This window comes from Serinus canaria, chromosome 13, assembly GCF_022539315.1.
Source record: "Serinus canaria isolate serCan28SL12 chromosome 13, serCan2020, whole genome shotgun sequence".
In the NCBI taxonomy this organism is placed as follows: Eukaryota; Metazoa; Chordata; class Aves; order Passeriformes; family Fringillidae; genus Serinus; species Serinus canaria.
The window spans coordinates 3,791,247-3,806,160 of record NC_066327.1 but is presented as its reverse complement, the minus strand read 5'-3'; the positions used below and the strand labels follow the sequence as shown (position 1 = coordinate 3,806,160).

Genomic DNA, 14,914 nt, shown 5'->3' with positions numbered 1-14,914 from the left:
ATTAGCCAAACAGCCTGTTTTTCTTAAACCTGTACCTCCCCAAGAAGCAAAACAGGTGAGAACACCTTAGACAGTCATCTCAAGAGCATGAATGAGTGGTGGCTTCAATGCTATCATGATAACAGATATGTAGGATAAAAGGCAAAACTCTGCTCCCCACCCTCAACACTGCTGGCCCCAGGGGAAAATATCAATTCTGCAAATCCCTCAAACCAACGAGGTGACAAAACCCTACCAGACACCTCCAGTCAGTAAAAAATGAACTGCAAGGGTCCCATGGCTGATGGTCATGGAGCAGGCACATGCTACTTAGCAGCCTCCACAGAGGCTGACATGCTGCAGCCACACTTGGTGGAATACAAGCTAAAGAGCTGTTCAAAGTATTTGAGAACTTTGAATGAACCCTTTGCATAGGGTTTCTTTAACTCCAGCAAGCTGAATCCACATCAGTCATCTTACATTTCTGCACAAGGAATGTACAGAGAAGAGCCAGGCTCCTGGGATTTTTTTGGTCTTCATATTTGCAATTAGCATTCTCTCTAAGATTCAATTCTTTTACAATCACTTGGTGTTCCAAACTGGCAAAGATGTTTTCACTTGAACTACACATCCTATAGAAAACAACAGGGGAAGTTCCAGGGTATTCATTTGGCCAACTAAGGTTGCTACATCTCTCTGGCACCAAGTGACAGCATCACATCTTTCTGTGGAGAAAAGAGACCATCATGGTGAAATGCTTATCTTTCCTTGGATTTGCTTTGCAATGCTCTTGTGATAACCCTTATATCTGTAGCACTTAAACCAGGGGTTATTTCTGTGCTTTTCACCTTATTTGTATTAATGGGGAGTGCATTAGGAAGCCCTTCAAGGATTAGAATTGGAATGTCAAATCATTTACAGCTCAAAGCACAGCTTAGAGTCCACCTGCCCTGACACCCTGAATCTCAGTGCCTTATACCTGAGGTGATGATGGTAAAGTGGCAGCACCTTTGCTACAGCCTGTACCAGAACAGGGCTCCAGAGCTCTGGAGAGGATTCTGCTGTACTTGAAGGCTGTGAAGCACAAAGCAGCCAAGCCCATTCAGACTGTGGCTCAGCCTGGTTGGGGTCCCTGGGGAGGTGATCTGCTCACTGCTCACCCCCTCCTCCACCATTTCTCCAGGCACCTGCACTGTCCTGGAGAGCCTCACATGTCCCCAGACCTTTTCTGGAAGTTGTTTCATTTCATGTGACCCAACACTCCTACAAGATACAGGTGAGTCTCTAGAAGCCACACACTCAACAGGTCACAAACCCTGATTTTCAAGCAAATTATTGTACTATAAAGTAACCAACCCTCTGTCATCCAAGTACCCCACAAAGCCAGGTACTGGCTCATGGCTAGACAAGACAGGAAAATTATAATCCCAGCCCAAATGAGAACCCTGAATTTCCCCCAGTATGTGAGCAACTCATGTATTAAAGCCTTTCAAGAATGCAAACTGGGAAGAGAAACAATCACCTCATCAGTTCAATTTCATATCTTCTGTTTTATTTTAAGGCTTACTAGTAAGGGCTTTCATGTATCGGGGGAACTTCATTTTGTTTAACTTTCCAGTCTTAATGTTTGTTTAATAGATACTATTTGTAAACTTATAGTGTTTCTATATCCAAACTCTATTTGTGTTTGTTTCTCCAGCATTTTTTCTCCCTCCTGTGTTTATTTCTCTACTGACACATCAAGGGAGGGCTTGCTTTTGGCACACACTCTTGCCAAAACAAATTGTTTTATGTACTATTTCCTTTCATCAGAGCTTCAACATATTAACAACTTAGGATATTGCATGTAAGTCTATTTCAGGATTTTAAAAAATGATGGGAGGAAGAACAGGACACATGTTGAGGCAAGAAAGATTAAAGGAAAACATTTCTCTGAATTAAAGCCCTCTTAACAGTGCAGTTGAAGCTACGCCCCAAGTTTTGTTTTGTCATTAGACAAGTTCAGCCCTTGATGAAATCATGTTTATAAGTAATTTGGGATCAATCTTCCTTTCCTGGAAACAATCAACAGAAAGTTAAAATCAGAGGACTTTCTCTTTTTGTTGGGGGAGTGAGACAATAAGGTGGCAGCTAGGTAAAAAGTAAATAGAAGGGTAGAACCAAGATAATTAGCTATTAACTGCCTCAAATTTGCCTATGAAATAGGAAGTAAAACTGATGGCAGCTGAAGGTATATTACATAATGCTGTTCCAAGTCAAAACTCTCCTCAGAGCCAGTTAAACATGTACATTAATTTCTATGATTTTCCACATACAGATTTACAGATATTGGCTAGAATAAAGAAAATAAGCACATTAATAATTGAGACCTAATATAGTACATTAAGTAATCTCTACTATCCCATTTAGACCACACTTGGCAAAAATAGCTTTGATAATGGATAACTGTCTAACACATTTTCTTGTGGATCCTGATCTGAGACACTCTGATTTGTTTAAAATTCTGTTCGTAGTCAAGAAGTTCTGTAAAGATGACAAACTCTGTGTCACTTAGATTAATTTGAAAGTGATATTCCTCCATTAGCAATGCCATGTCAAATAAATTGTGACAGCACTGATTTATCATGGGACTCACAAGATTATCATAATTCAAGCAGAGTCCTCAGAGTTACTTGTCTTCATCTCCAGTAATTCCAAAGGCATTCACTGGGCACTACAAGCCAGGTGATGTCAAACAGCTACAGAGAACTGGGGAGTTTGTGTGTGACAAGTGCACTGAGCAGCACAAGTTCCTTGTACATGATAGACATTTATAAAAACATGAATTCTTCACCAATCTGCCCTTGGAGAGTCACAGCACATCAGCCACATCACAGCCTTAGACATGAGTGTGGCCAAAACATGCAGCACAACATTCACTGCTGTGGTGGGTGGCTGGGGCAGGAGACATCCTGCACTGTTGGCAATTTCAGGAGACAGAAGGGCACTCAGGGCCACAGGCATCAGGTTCATTGGACATGAGCCCTGGCCCTTTTCCCTATGAAGCAAAACTCAGCACTGCAGTTTGCTGATGTCAACAGCAGGAGGTGCTTGGCACTGCCAGGGCAGCCCCAACTGTAGGTGGTGGCAGCTTGGGTCTGGGAGCATCCTGCACTATTTGGAATTTTAGGCAGCTGTCACAGCACAGGTTGCAGTTGAGACAGCCACGATACACAGAGCACCACCATGCAATTTCAGAAGGTTTTTTAAGCATTCATTCATACAGAGAAACACCAAACCTCATCAGAGGGCTTCAAGCATCTCCTCATACAGAGTAACACCATGGCCACTTCAGGAGGCTTCAAGCATCTGCCCTTCTTGTTCTCCAGCCCAGCCTTTTATCCCCCATGCTGATGCACTGCCCCTGTGTGCCCTCTCTCCCTCTGGTGGGTGCTCAGTGCCCCTGGGCACTCCAGGGCTCATTGCTGTCAGTGCTCTCACAGCTGTGCCCACTGGGGCTGGGGCTGGGCCAGCCCCACTCCCAGTCACCACAAACTGGGTCCCTACATGGAGGTGGCAGCCCACCTGGGGCCACAAGCCCTTGGACACAAACCCAGTCCTTTTTTCCTATGAAACAAAACTCAGCACCCAGTTTGCAGGAGGTGCTTGGCACTGCCAGGGCAGCCCCAGCTGTAGGTGCTGGCAGTTTGGGTCTGGGAGCATCCTGTGCCTTTCAGGATTTTAGAGGCAAACTGTCCATGGTGGCACAAAGGAAGGGGACCAGGACAGCAAAGGCATGACACATTGCCAGCAAAGCTGGCCTTTAGGCTACTTCAATACTACTGAAGGGCTTGTTTTCCTTTTGGTAAGGATTAAATTTATGGATTATCACTTTCAGATCAGTCAGTGGTGATGGGAGCTGTTTCTCCCCTTCACATTTCCATTAGAACCTGGTAGATGAAACCTGACCAGAGTCAAAGTTGTTTCAGGGACTTGGTACTGGACTCTAATGAAAAAAAAAACCACAAAAAACCAACAAAACCAGTACAACAAAACCAAGCAAGTGTCACATCAGTGAGAACTTGAAAGCAAAGAAATTCATTTGTAAATTGAGAGGAGTCAGTGATAAAAGTAGCTAATGTTGAGAAGGCTAGTAGGTTAGATATGATCCAAATGAAAGATTTTAAACTCATTGTACAGATATTGAACAGGTGAAAAGTGGTTACAGTCCCTTCACAGGGTTCAACAGTTGCAAAAGAACTGCAGGTTCTCTACTGCATAACTTGGAGCAGGGGAGCTGGAAAAAAGTCTTTGAGGGGCTATGTTGTTGTTGAAATTTTGCTAAACAATCTATCTGTAAAGTTGATGATAGCAAAACCTTCCAGGCTCAAAGCAGCTATAGCACACTATTTTCTCACCCAGTTACCTATTTTTAAGTATTTGCTCCATGCACAAGTCCACTTCTGAAACATGGAACACAAACCAGAAATTCTGCTGTAAACAAACATGATTAAAACCCACTAATTTTCATGGCTTTCTGGGTGGTTTTTTGGTTTGTTTTTTTTTTAAGTTATTGCCCTGTGGTACATGCAGTGTTTTTGACACTGTGTTACATAGCCAGTTTGGAGCAGAAATTGAAGAACTCATGTTCAATTTTGAGTTCAGCTCTACAGTAAATAACTTGTTGTGATGTTAATACAATTCATGCTATCCTTTTATATGATCTTTTTATTTTTATCTTCATTTTTCTCCACCCTACTATGTCTAGCCTAGATCTCCAGGCTCATCCTTTTTTGTGCCACTGCCCTGCCCATGGCATTCTTTTTGTGCATGGTCAAGGCTTCAGTCTCATGAAACACAGCCAGTACCTACCAACTCTGATGAAAAGATCATTCCACAGACTCACAATGTCTAATGACTTTGGACCCCCCACTAACATTAAAGAAAAACCCAAGGAAAGAAAATTCAGGAGTTGGCAGAGCTAATTACATTTTCATAAGATGGATAAGATCTTAAAAATTCATAAGCATTGGAACACTTCTGCGTTATGTGTTTGAGACCTCAGTCACACTTGCTATGATTAAAGAGTTCAGTGAAGAAAACAAAAACAACAAAAAAAAAAGACAAAACCCACTCAGCCCCCTAAAGGATCAGGAGACATCTGCCAGTCAGGGCATCTGGCATGGAAAAAACATTTTCATCTTGCCCGGATTTTGATTAAGCAAGATAAAGTTTCAAAAGCAGAAGTAGCACTATCTATTAGGCCTTGTCTTAAGACAAAGCTTTAGATGCAACCCTGTTGTCTCCAGATTGGCTTCTGCCTGCTATACAACAGTTGTTCCAGTCCCATGGGAGCTGATGCCATTTAAAAGGGATCAGAAAGCAAGGACACACTGAAAAACTGAAAAGCAGAACTTGAAAAGGTGTTCAACATTTCTGGCAACAGTTACAGGTGCTGTATCTCTTTGATTTGGGGAGCTGGCAAATAAAGCTTGTTAAAGTGAGAGCAGAACAATGCCTGATTTACCAGGCACTAGGACATTTTCCTCAAATTTCACACTTCAATGAGAGGAGCCAGTTGTGAAATTTAGCACAGAAGCATAGAATGAGGGTCAAGCATAGTGGTAATTGGTGGTGCACCACCACTAATTACTCCAACAACATGAATGTATATCAAGAATTCCCTTAAAACACAGCTAGTGCTTTACAATCCCACACAACACCCCAGAGGAACAGGATAAATAACAGGTGTTCCATTTCTTCCCATTTGGCTGCTCTAAGCCCTTCTCCATGACCACAATGCTTGCAGATGAGCCAGCTACAGAATCAGCTGAACATTTTGACTTGGTTCAAACTGCTTGATCAGGTCTTAGACCTTAATTTTGCTACAGCAGCTTTTCAGTAACTTAGCATACTACTGAGCATTGCTTTCAGATCCTGGAAGAGGTGATTTTTGCTGGAGGATAGCACCATGACTTCACTGCTGGAAGAAAAGCTTTCATTGTTCAAGTTACTGGCAGAATTTCATAGAGGTGAAGGCAGAAGATAAGCTCTCAGCAGAATTTTCATTCAGGCACACATCCATATCTTTATCTGTCTTTGTCTAAGAAATTGCACTTTGTGATTCACTTTTCAGCTCTTGGAGTATGGACTGCTTGAAAAAAGAATTCACCCCATTAAGGATTCAAATATTTAAAAGCTCCTATGTGAAAAGATTTCAACCCTTTAAGATCAACACCAGATCTCCATCAGACTCAAAATTATACTGGAAATAGTGTGGTGAGCTGCCAAGAACAGAGAGCCAGCTCTCTTGGGTAAAAATTTGGATTTCTGTATCCTGAGAAAAAGTGCTTAATGATTCTAGAATGCAGATTCACATGTACTGGTGAATCTAAGAGGTACAGGAACAATTATGCAGAATAATAACTCTGTTTGGCTATCTTGTGTAGCAGTAGCAGGACCAGCCTGGGTAATGATCTTCTGATTTAGGTGAGTTTGCTCTAGTCCAGGAAATTAGGCTGGTCCTGAAACAGACACCACTCCAGAAAGCAGAGTCGGTGGAACAGTGCTGGGAGTTTTATGTCAGCAGCTACAAAGGACCGACAATTTTCTTTGACCTCAGAAATTTTAATCTACCAATAAAGAAGAAAATCAGCACTTGAAAGTTTTATTCCAGTAACAAAAAGTGACTGGGACACACTAGCTAAGGTCTGCCACAGATACCCTGGCAAACCACTCACTCTTAGAGATGTAAATCAACCAAACTTAACTATTTATTGAAATAAACAGACTTAGTAGAAGAATCAAGTTATAGAGAGAGGTCTGCTCTTCTATCAGTAACAGCCAAACTTCCAGAAGCAATGCAAGACTTAGGATTTACTAACATTCTAATAGCATTATCATTACAAAAGCATTATCCCCCCCAAAAAAATTCAGGCTAAATTTGACAGCAACAGAGTCTAGAATTCAAGTGTTTCCAGCTATCAAACTTCAGTGAAATCCCCATCTTGAAGTGTGGGAAAGCTGATAGAAGATACAGGATTCTGAGAGAACTAATTTCCTTAATGACAATTGATAAGTTGATTGATTTAAAAACAGCCTATCATCAGAAAGGAAAACATCAGGACAAAACCAAGCATGTAAAAAACCCCTCTATTTATAATTCTCAGATTCCTTTTTGTTCTGCAGAGAGAGCTGCTTGAGTCCCAGCCCCTCCTCATGCACAAGGGAGCACATTTGAATTACCTATACTGTGAGCCTGCCCTTGACTCTTTCATTCTTACCCTCTTTTCACTGGGTATTCACTTCCCTTCCTTCCAATACTTATCCCAAGGATCCACCCTAAAAAAAGCTGCTTTTCTCTTTGGGGTTTAGCCATCAAGTTCTTTTGACAAGTGTTTACCAACTCCTGAAAGAAAAATCAGGCAGTGTTCTGTACATGTTTAGCTTATTTCTCTGGCCTAGAACATGTTCTTGGGGACAGATCAACAAATGGGATGGCAATGTGCACCAGTCTGAGCACTGATATTTAAGCACAGCTGAGTGGCACTCACAGTACAATGCCTACTGGTGCACTTTGGCTTTTGTGAGGGCCCTTCTTTGGATCTGGCCAGAAGAAACATGGAGCAACTCCAGTATGTACAGACAAATTCAACACAAGTTCAAGACTTGCTCTTACTTTTCTTGCTTAACTCATTAAAACAGGACATTGCAAATCATCAGTATCCAAATCAAAGAGCCAGTTTTGCAGCATCACCCCAGAGAGCCCAGCACAAGTCCTGAAAAACCAGACAGTGACCCAAGGCACAAAACCCTCGTAACAGGTTTCAAGCCTGATAATTCAAGCCATAAACACATGCTGCAGCAATGAAGTCACTCCTACAGCTGTCCAAAACAGAAATATAACTGTATCCTTCAGATGACAACATCAAGCTAAAGTAACTCTTAATTCCAAACAGTAAAAACTCAAACATAAAACAATAAAATTAACTTATTTTATCCAAATTCTAAATCTTTGGTTTCCAGCTCGAGTCCAGGTGCTTTGTTTAGGGACAGTCATGTGGTATTTCATTGCTTGACCTTGATCATTCAGAACCCCATTTTGCTGCCAGGAGCAGATGCTGTAGAGATCAGGCCCTGGAACCATTTCTGCATCCAGGATGTACCAAAGGATCTCACTGCAGCCAAAGAGCCAAGTGCTTTGTACAGACAGCACTGCCTTTCCACAGTAAAATCAGTGTATAGGTAGTGAGGACCATTTAATCACCAACACAAACCCCAGAGTTCACAGCCCACCAGAGAGCCACTAAAGGAAAAAGAATCATTCTATTTCCTTTTGAGACTATTCCCAGACACAGAGGTTAGAAAGCTGCAACAAAGCCTAGAAAAGATTATTGGTCAATACCACAAATGGCAGCCTTCTTGATGTGTTTCCATCAAGGCTAACTTTAATAGAGCCCTTCCTCTCCAGCTTTATCACAGATATTGCTCCAGCAAACAACCCCAATCTGCAGTGTTGCCTTTTCATTGCAAAATACATCTATATAAGGGGTTGGAAAAGAAACGTGGCTTCCCTATCCATTACAGAAATTGCAAACACTGCAACAGGTTCTATGTGCATCTGATTAAATGTGTGATATTTCATAACTGCAGTTCTCTTCTAACAGTTTTGGTGCCAAATTGGTGAGCAAATATAATCAAAACAGGTCAAATCCTTAACACAAAAAGCTATAGTTTGTAACCAACAGCTCTAACAGAACAGCTTAAAAGCTGCAATTTTTTTCTGAGATATTTTTCAACTGGCGAGAGGAGTTACCACAACCTTCTCAGGCATCAATACTGCCAGAGCCAAACAACACATCTAAGTCCTGCCATAGCTTAGAAAGGACAGGAAATGTTAAATGCTGTCGGGACCCCAAAGGTCCCACCCATGTACACTAATGACACTCAGCTAGGCAACTTTTACTGCAACTAACTTCGACATTTGGAAAATTTAGGTTGTTCAGGATTTTGGGAATGTCTGCTCTTCATGTGTTGCTTTAGTGGCAAGCGTAAATCCTCTCTACTCTTGTCAATTTTAGTTACAGGGCTCTCCTGCTTACCTGAGGAAACTTTAATGAACTTTCTCCTAAAGGCAGCATTCTGCAACAAAAACTTTTCCACACACAGGAGAACTTCTAGCCCTAACTTGACAGGTAAACTTACCTGTCTTTATCAGGAATCTTAGCACCTACATATTGACAGTCAAAATGGACTTATTACACACTAAAAAAAATGAAAATCTAGCATTATAGGGCAAAGTACATGGAAATTGATCAGTAAATAGAGTGTGAATAAAGTAACTGATTCAAGGTTAAACTTCTGCATGTCTGCTCCCATCATAATAGAATCAAGATCTCAGTCTGAGGATATATCCCAAGTCTTGTTGCAAAGTCATGCTCCAATTGCTAAGATTAATTATGTATATCCAAAGGATAAATGAAAAGTTGTACAGCATTCAGGAAGATTAATTAGTTACAAGCAGAACTTTTTACCTCCACAGAACTTACAACAGAAATAGTTTGAGCTATTTGGTGCCTGAATGTGGCAGACAGCTCATTTCCTAAATGAAAGACTATTTTCAGCTGTTTGTGAAGTAGATACAAGAAAAAAAATTAAAGTTAAGTTACATTTCAGCTTCAAAAGGAGTCAAAGGGCCTTCAGCACAAATGTTGGAGCGGCATCATTTCTCAATGTAAGTACCAGAGAACTTTTCACTGGAAACAAGTTATAATCCATATTCTCCAGGAAAGATCTGTGCATCAGTGAAATCCTTATCTAGCACTATTTGACAATAGCTGTGAGGCAGATTACTAAAGGCAACATTTTCCAGATGAAACAGTCCTCTAATTGGAAATAAAGCACTTTTTTCTTCCTTTTTCAGAAAAGACTGCTGTGAGGCAAAACAATAGAAATGGCACCATCTGCTAATAATCCAATTAGAAAATTTCAAAGCACCAGCTAAAAAAGCTAGCTGGTAGGGATTTATTCTTCTAAACATATTTCTCAATTACACCACATGGACATCCACATGCTTTCTAATTACACTCTATTTGGAAACTACAAGAGTTCACAGGATAAAGGAGAAACCCTATCATGGATAATGCAAAACATGACCTTTTCCCAGTTATATTTGCCTCCCCTTGTGACAGGACTTCAGCACTTTCTCATATTGCCCATGATAGGTGTTAGTCAAACATGACTCAGACATGACTTTCCACAGACTGCTCTCCAGAATGACCTAGGATATGCCCTCTCTTCCCACTTGGTTTATGGTCAGAATAATCAACAGATGCCAATGAAACAGTAACTGTGACTAACCATTCTGAAATTCTGTATTTAGGCAGTAGTTGCTGCCTATCATGCAGGATTATTTGCCCAGAGATGGAAATTCAGCTGACACTGTTTAGGTGGGACAGGTTTACCAATGCCAAACATCTCACTGTCTCTTGGCAATAACAAAAAACCCAAAACCCAACCATATTTAAATATGTCTTCAGAAGATACTGACAGGTTCACACAGCAGCTGAAAATGCCACATGAAATCCAATGTTCAGTTTCTGCCTTTCAGTAAAAGCACTACTTCAGCTTTATTGCTGAAGGCAGACAAGACCTTCTTCCAAGCTGCAAAGTTCTGAATCCAAATGTGGTTTTATGGCAAAAAGAGATCTGTTCAAGGCAGCATTTGCCAGGAACCACTTCAGCAGCAGCTAAGGTCTAAATCATACATCCACCAGAACTGCACTAGGCCCAAATATTTTTCTTTCACCTCCCCATCTCCAGATTAGCTTCCAGACAACAGCACAAAATATTATCAAAAGTCTGAGCTAACAAGCTTAACATGGTTTTACTGGGCCTTCAGAGGAACAAACTGCTAAACATTGTACTCAGGGCCAACACTTCACTGAACAGCAGCTCTTGGAGAAACACTAAAGGCTGCACATGGATTGTGGGTGCACAAGGAATATCCAAATGCCAAATCTGTGAGGACAGCAGAAAAACCTTACAGCATTTGTGCTCTTACCCCAAGAACAATCATTTCTGTTGTTCAGTAGAAAGAGCTAAAATAAGCCTTTGGGGAGTGATTAGTCCCCCAATACTGTCCACTCTGCAGAGTCCATGAAAAATACTGATTGCTTCTTCACCAGTCTCTAGTACTGCTGCAGTGTGGTGGAGCACAACTTGCTGGTAGATTTTAAAAAGTTTACAATTTTATCACAGCAGGTCTCTTGCTGCTTTTTAACCCCCTTGAGTCCATGCAATGAGACCACTCATGTTTGAACTTGTGTGGATCTTCCCAGCTCATCCCTAAACTGGTTCTTTCACAACAGCAGCACAAAGATCAGTGCAAACCAACAGTGGGCAAGACAAAATGTGAACTGACCTGAGTTTCATCAGCTCCTTGCCTGATAATGTAACTTCACTGACTAAACATACAATAACATATTCTGCAATTACACCCAAAGATTCCTGTGTTCCTAATAAATGCAATAATTCAGTCACAATCTCAAGACTATTATATCTCTATTGATCTGATGAGCAACCCCTTTGCCAATAGACAGGATCACAATGAAATTTCAGGATCAAGAGCCACTTCCATGGCATGTCACCAAGGGCACATTTGATGGACAGCTATCATTTCTGTTTCCAGCATGCAGTTGAAAGAAAAAGATCTTTCTGAGCAGTTCCATTTCAGCTTTACTCACTTTATTTGCTGAGAAAATGAAATTGTGCCAGAGCACAACATTTTAATGCAATTCATCTATTTAGTGATAAGGAAATGGGTATTCCATAAAATGTGATCTCATAATACTCAATTCAGGATGTGACTGCTGTTTTGCACACTAAGCTATATAAATAAGGAAATTCACAGCACACACAGATTTCTGACAAAAATATACCTCAACTGGAAGAATAAGAAAAGAAACACCTGCAGCACAAAGCCACTGGATATTTAATATGGTTTCTTCAGCCCTTTTTGTATATTTAATATATAAAAATAAGTTGTGGGGTTTTTTTAATGACGTATGTCAATGCTTGATCAAAAGATCCATTCCACAAGTGTTTTACTTCCACGTTAGTTACTAGAGCCACATCCCTTTCTGTAGGATAAACAATCTGAGGCAGAAGACAGCTGAGCTGCCGCTTCAGTTGGTGATTATTTCCATGTTGGCTGGCAAACCCATGCACTTCACTTGGGAAAGTCACTGAAAACACCACTGGTACTGAGTGAACCCTTCAAACAGACTGGGATACAAACCCCAGCTTCCATTCAGCAGCCTTCATTTTACAGCTCTTGAAAAGTAGAAGTTTCATTCCCCAGCTTTAGTCCCTACATTCAACAAAGTGCTGCGCTGAAAACTGGAGAGGACAGACTGTCAGGATGAACTGATCCCTAACACTTCAGAATTGCATAAATATAAATATCATGTTCACACATCCAGCAAGATTACTGAAGAGCTCTTCAGCCTGTGCATGAGCACAGCTGACCATTAACTCTTAGTGATAAAACATGCTGGAGTAAAAATACCCAGCAACAAGCTACTAAAAGTACTGACAAGCAGGTTTGGTAATTCAGGCTCTGCACTCAGTGTAAGCACAATGTTCCCCAGCTTGGTGCTGAAGTTAATCCACATTTAGACATGCATTTTCCTCATTCCAAGTTGTTGGAACCCTGCATGCTGAGAATTTTAAACTTTCTGTGTTGAAAGGCACAGACCCTCAAGAGAACACTGCATGTTACCTTTGACCATGGAGAAGGCTTCCAAAATGGAATGATAGCACTGAGATTATGGGTGTGCAGTTTGAATAGAAGTGTGTAATATCACAGGGTAGAAAATTTAGAGTTTAAGGTTTTAGAATATAGTAATATATAAAAGACTAAGATGCAGGTTTTAGGGTGGTGGCTGGTTCTTCATGGGTTTGGGTGGTATTTTGTAATTGGACAGAAAAATCCACATTGTGGGACACAAGAGATTAGTTATTGGATTAAAAGTAAAAATAATTCAGGTGTCATTTCTTAATTGGATAATTTTTCCTTAAAATACCTTGTATAGATGGATATGGGGTCCTTTTGTAGCTTGTTAGTGAAATGCTGAAATCCCAACCCTGACAGAGGCAGAAAAAGAAGATGAAGAATCAACACCATGTCCCAAATACCTACAAAATAAAGTATATCTTCCTTATTCCAAACAGCTGTCTGTTGAGAGCTTTTTCAGGGAGTTTCTGTACCTAAAAATGTACCAAATGATGAATGGTAACTTAAATACAAATTCTCCTCTCATTCATTCTCCACTATAATCTAATTCTAATAATCTGAATGCCTTCCCCTGACACCTCTGCTACATTAAATACCTTTTAGGTCCTTCTGCTCTTCTATCCTCAAGAACAAAACCATGTTTCCAATGAAGCTAAAATCCAGCTGCTTTTGATTTTGTACTTTTTAACCTGTTTTACTCACCTGCAAATCCAGAAGCAAGATGACTACATCAGAGACAGAGGAGGAGGCAGCTCTAAGACATAACACAAACTCTCTGCTGGATATTAGCTGCCCATAATGGGCTAAAAAAAATTAAAAAATAAAAATCAGCAAACAAGAAATTGTCTGGCAGCCATCTTCCATCAGGATGTGACTGCTAAAGGCTGAGATCTTCAGGAGTCCTGAGGAGAGGCAGGTGCTCAACATGTAACTGTCTCAAACACTTCATTTGTTTGAAGATGTCAGCCAAGAAGATTAAACCCAATGTGCTCCAATTCATTTTAATTCATATTCTGTTGGAAGGAGCATTAATTGCATCAACTTTTGCCAGTTTTCTGCCTAAAACTTGAGCTCCTTTTGTTCTACTCCCCCGAAGGAAAAGCAGGAATAAGTAGCTATCATTACAAAGGTGTAAAAGGAGTCAGCACAAGTGCTCTCCAATAAAGGAAAACTTGTGATAAACAACTGACTCAGGGGATCAGTCTTCCTGCTCCGCCCAGCACATGAAAAGTTTGCCTAAGGAAAAGCTTTAATTTGGGCTTGTTTCCTCAAACTGGGAAGCAACTGCCAAAACTGCTTCTGCTAGACACTAAAAAAAATTACTTTATATAAGTGTCCTAAGATCACAGCAGCTGCTAAATTTAAGTTAGGGCCTAAGTACTACCTAAGAGTGAGATAATCTGTGTTATCCTTCAGGTTGGTAGTGCCCTGTGCTGGTGCAATACAGAACAGAAGTGAGAATAAGCTACCCAATACCAACTGCACTGAAGGATTCCAGGGGAAGGGTAGATCCATCCCATCCTCTCACTACAGGAAGGGAGAACAACCTACCCAATACCAACTGCACTGAAGTATTCCAGAGGAAGTGTAGATCCATCCTATCCTCTCACTACAGGAAACAAAGCAACACTCAGCAGAGCTGAGATCTGATCACTGTGGTTCCACAGGCATCCATCTCCCACAGTTCAAGCCAGCTCCAAGCAGAGTAATTATTCTAGTTCAGGTTTCTAATATACTGAACTAGAGCTAAAATCTTTGCCAACTTCACATATACAACACAGTGTTCATACATTTTTTATTAAAGGTTCACATTTTGTGCTGAAAATTTTCTGAATTTAGGCTTGCTTATATTTTTTACTAATTTCCCAGCCAATTAGCAGGAATAGAAAACCTTGAAACCATAAGAACACATAGAATTAAGAGTAAGCACAACACTAAAAAGGCCATTTAATATTCATCTAGATCATATATAGTGATATGGTTGAATTCAGAAAGCTCAGATTAGGCTGTCCATCTTCCAGAATTACAGCAATAGCAGGGAGATATAACTGAAGGTCTAGTGCAAAAGTACCTGAAATAATAAATAGACTGAATTTCTGTTAGAAATTTCAGTATTAAGAACTTTTATGGAGTGTCTGTTCCTTCAGGCCCCAAATTTCT

General features: G+C 40.6%; 1 protein-coding gene across 1 annotated transcript in view; it reads right to left on the bottom strand.

Moving 5' to 3' along the window:
• Positions 1-13,644, bottom strand: part of SLIT3 (slit guidance ligand 3) — a 526,251-nt gene extending 512,607 nt beyond the window's left edge. The window contains exon 1 of the mRNA XM_030229266.2: positions 13,457-13,644. The gene's annotated coding sequence lies outside the window, so the exon portion shown is untranslated. The remainder of the gene's footprint in view (positions 1-13,456) is intronic.
• Positions 13,645-14,914: the final 1,270 nt, after the last annotated feature.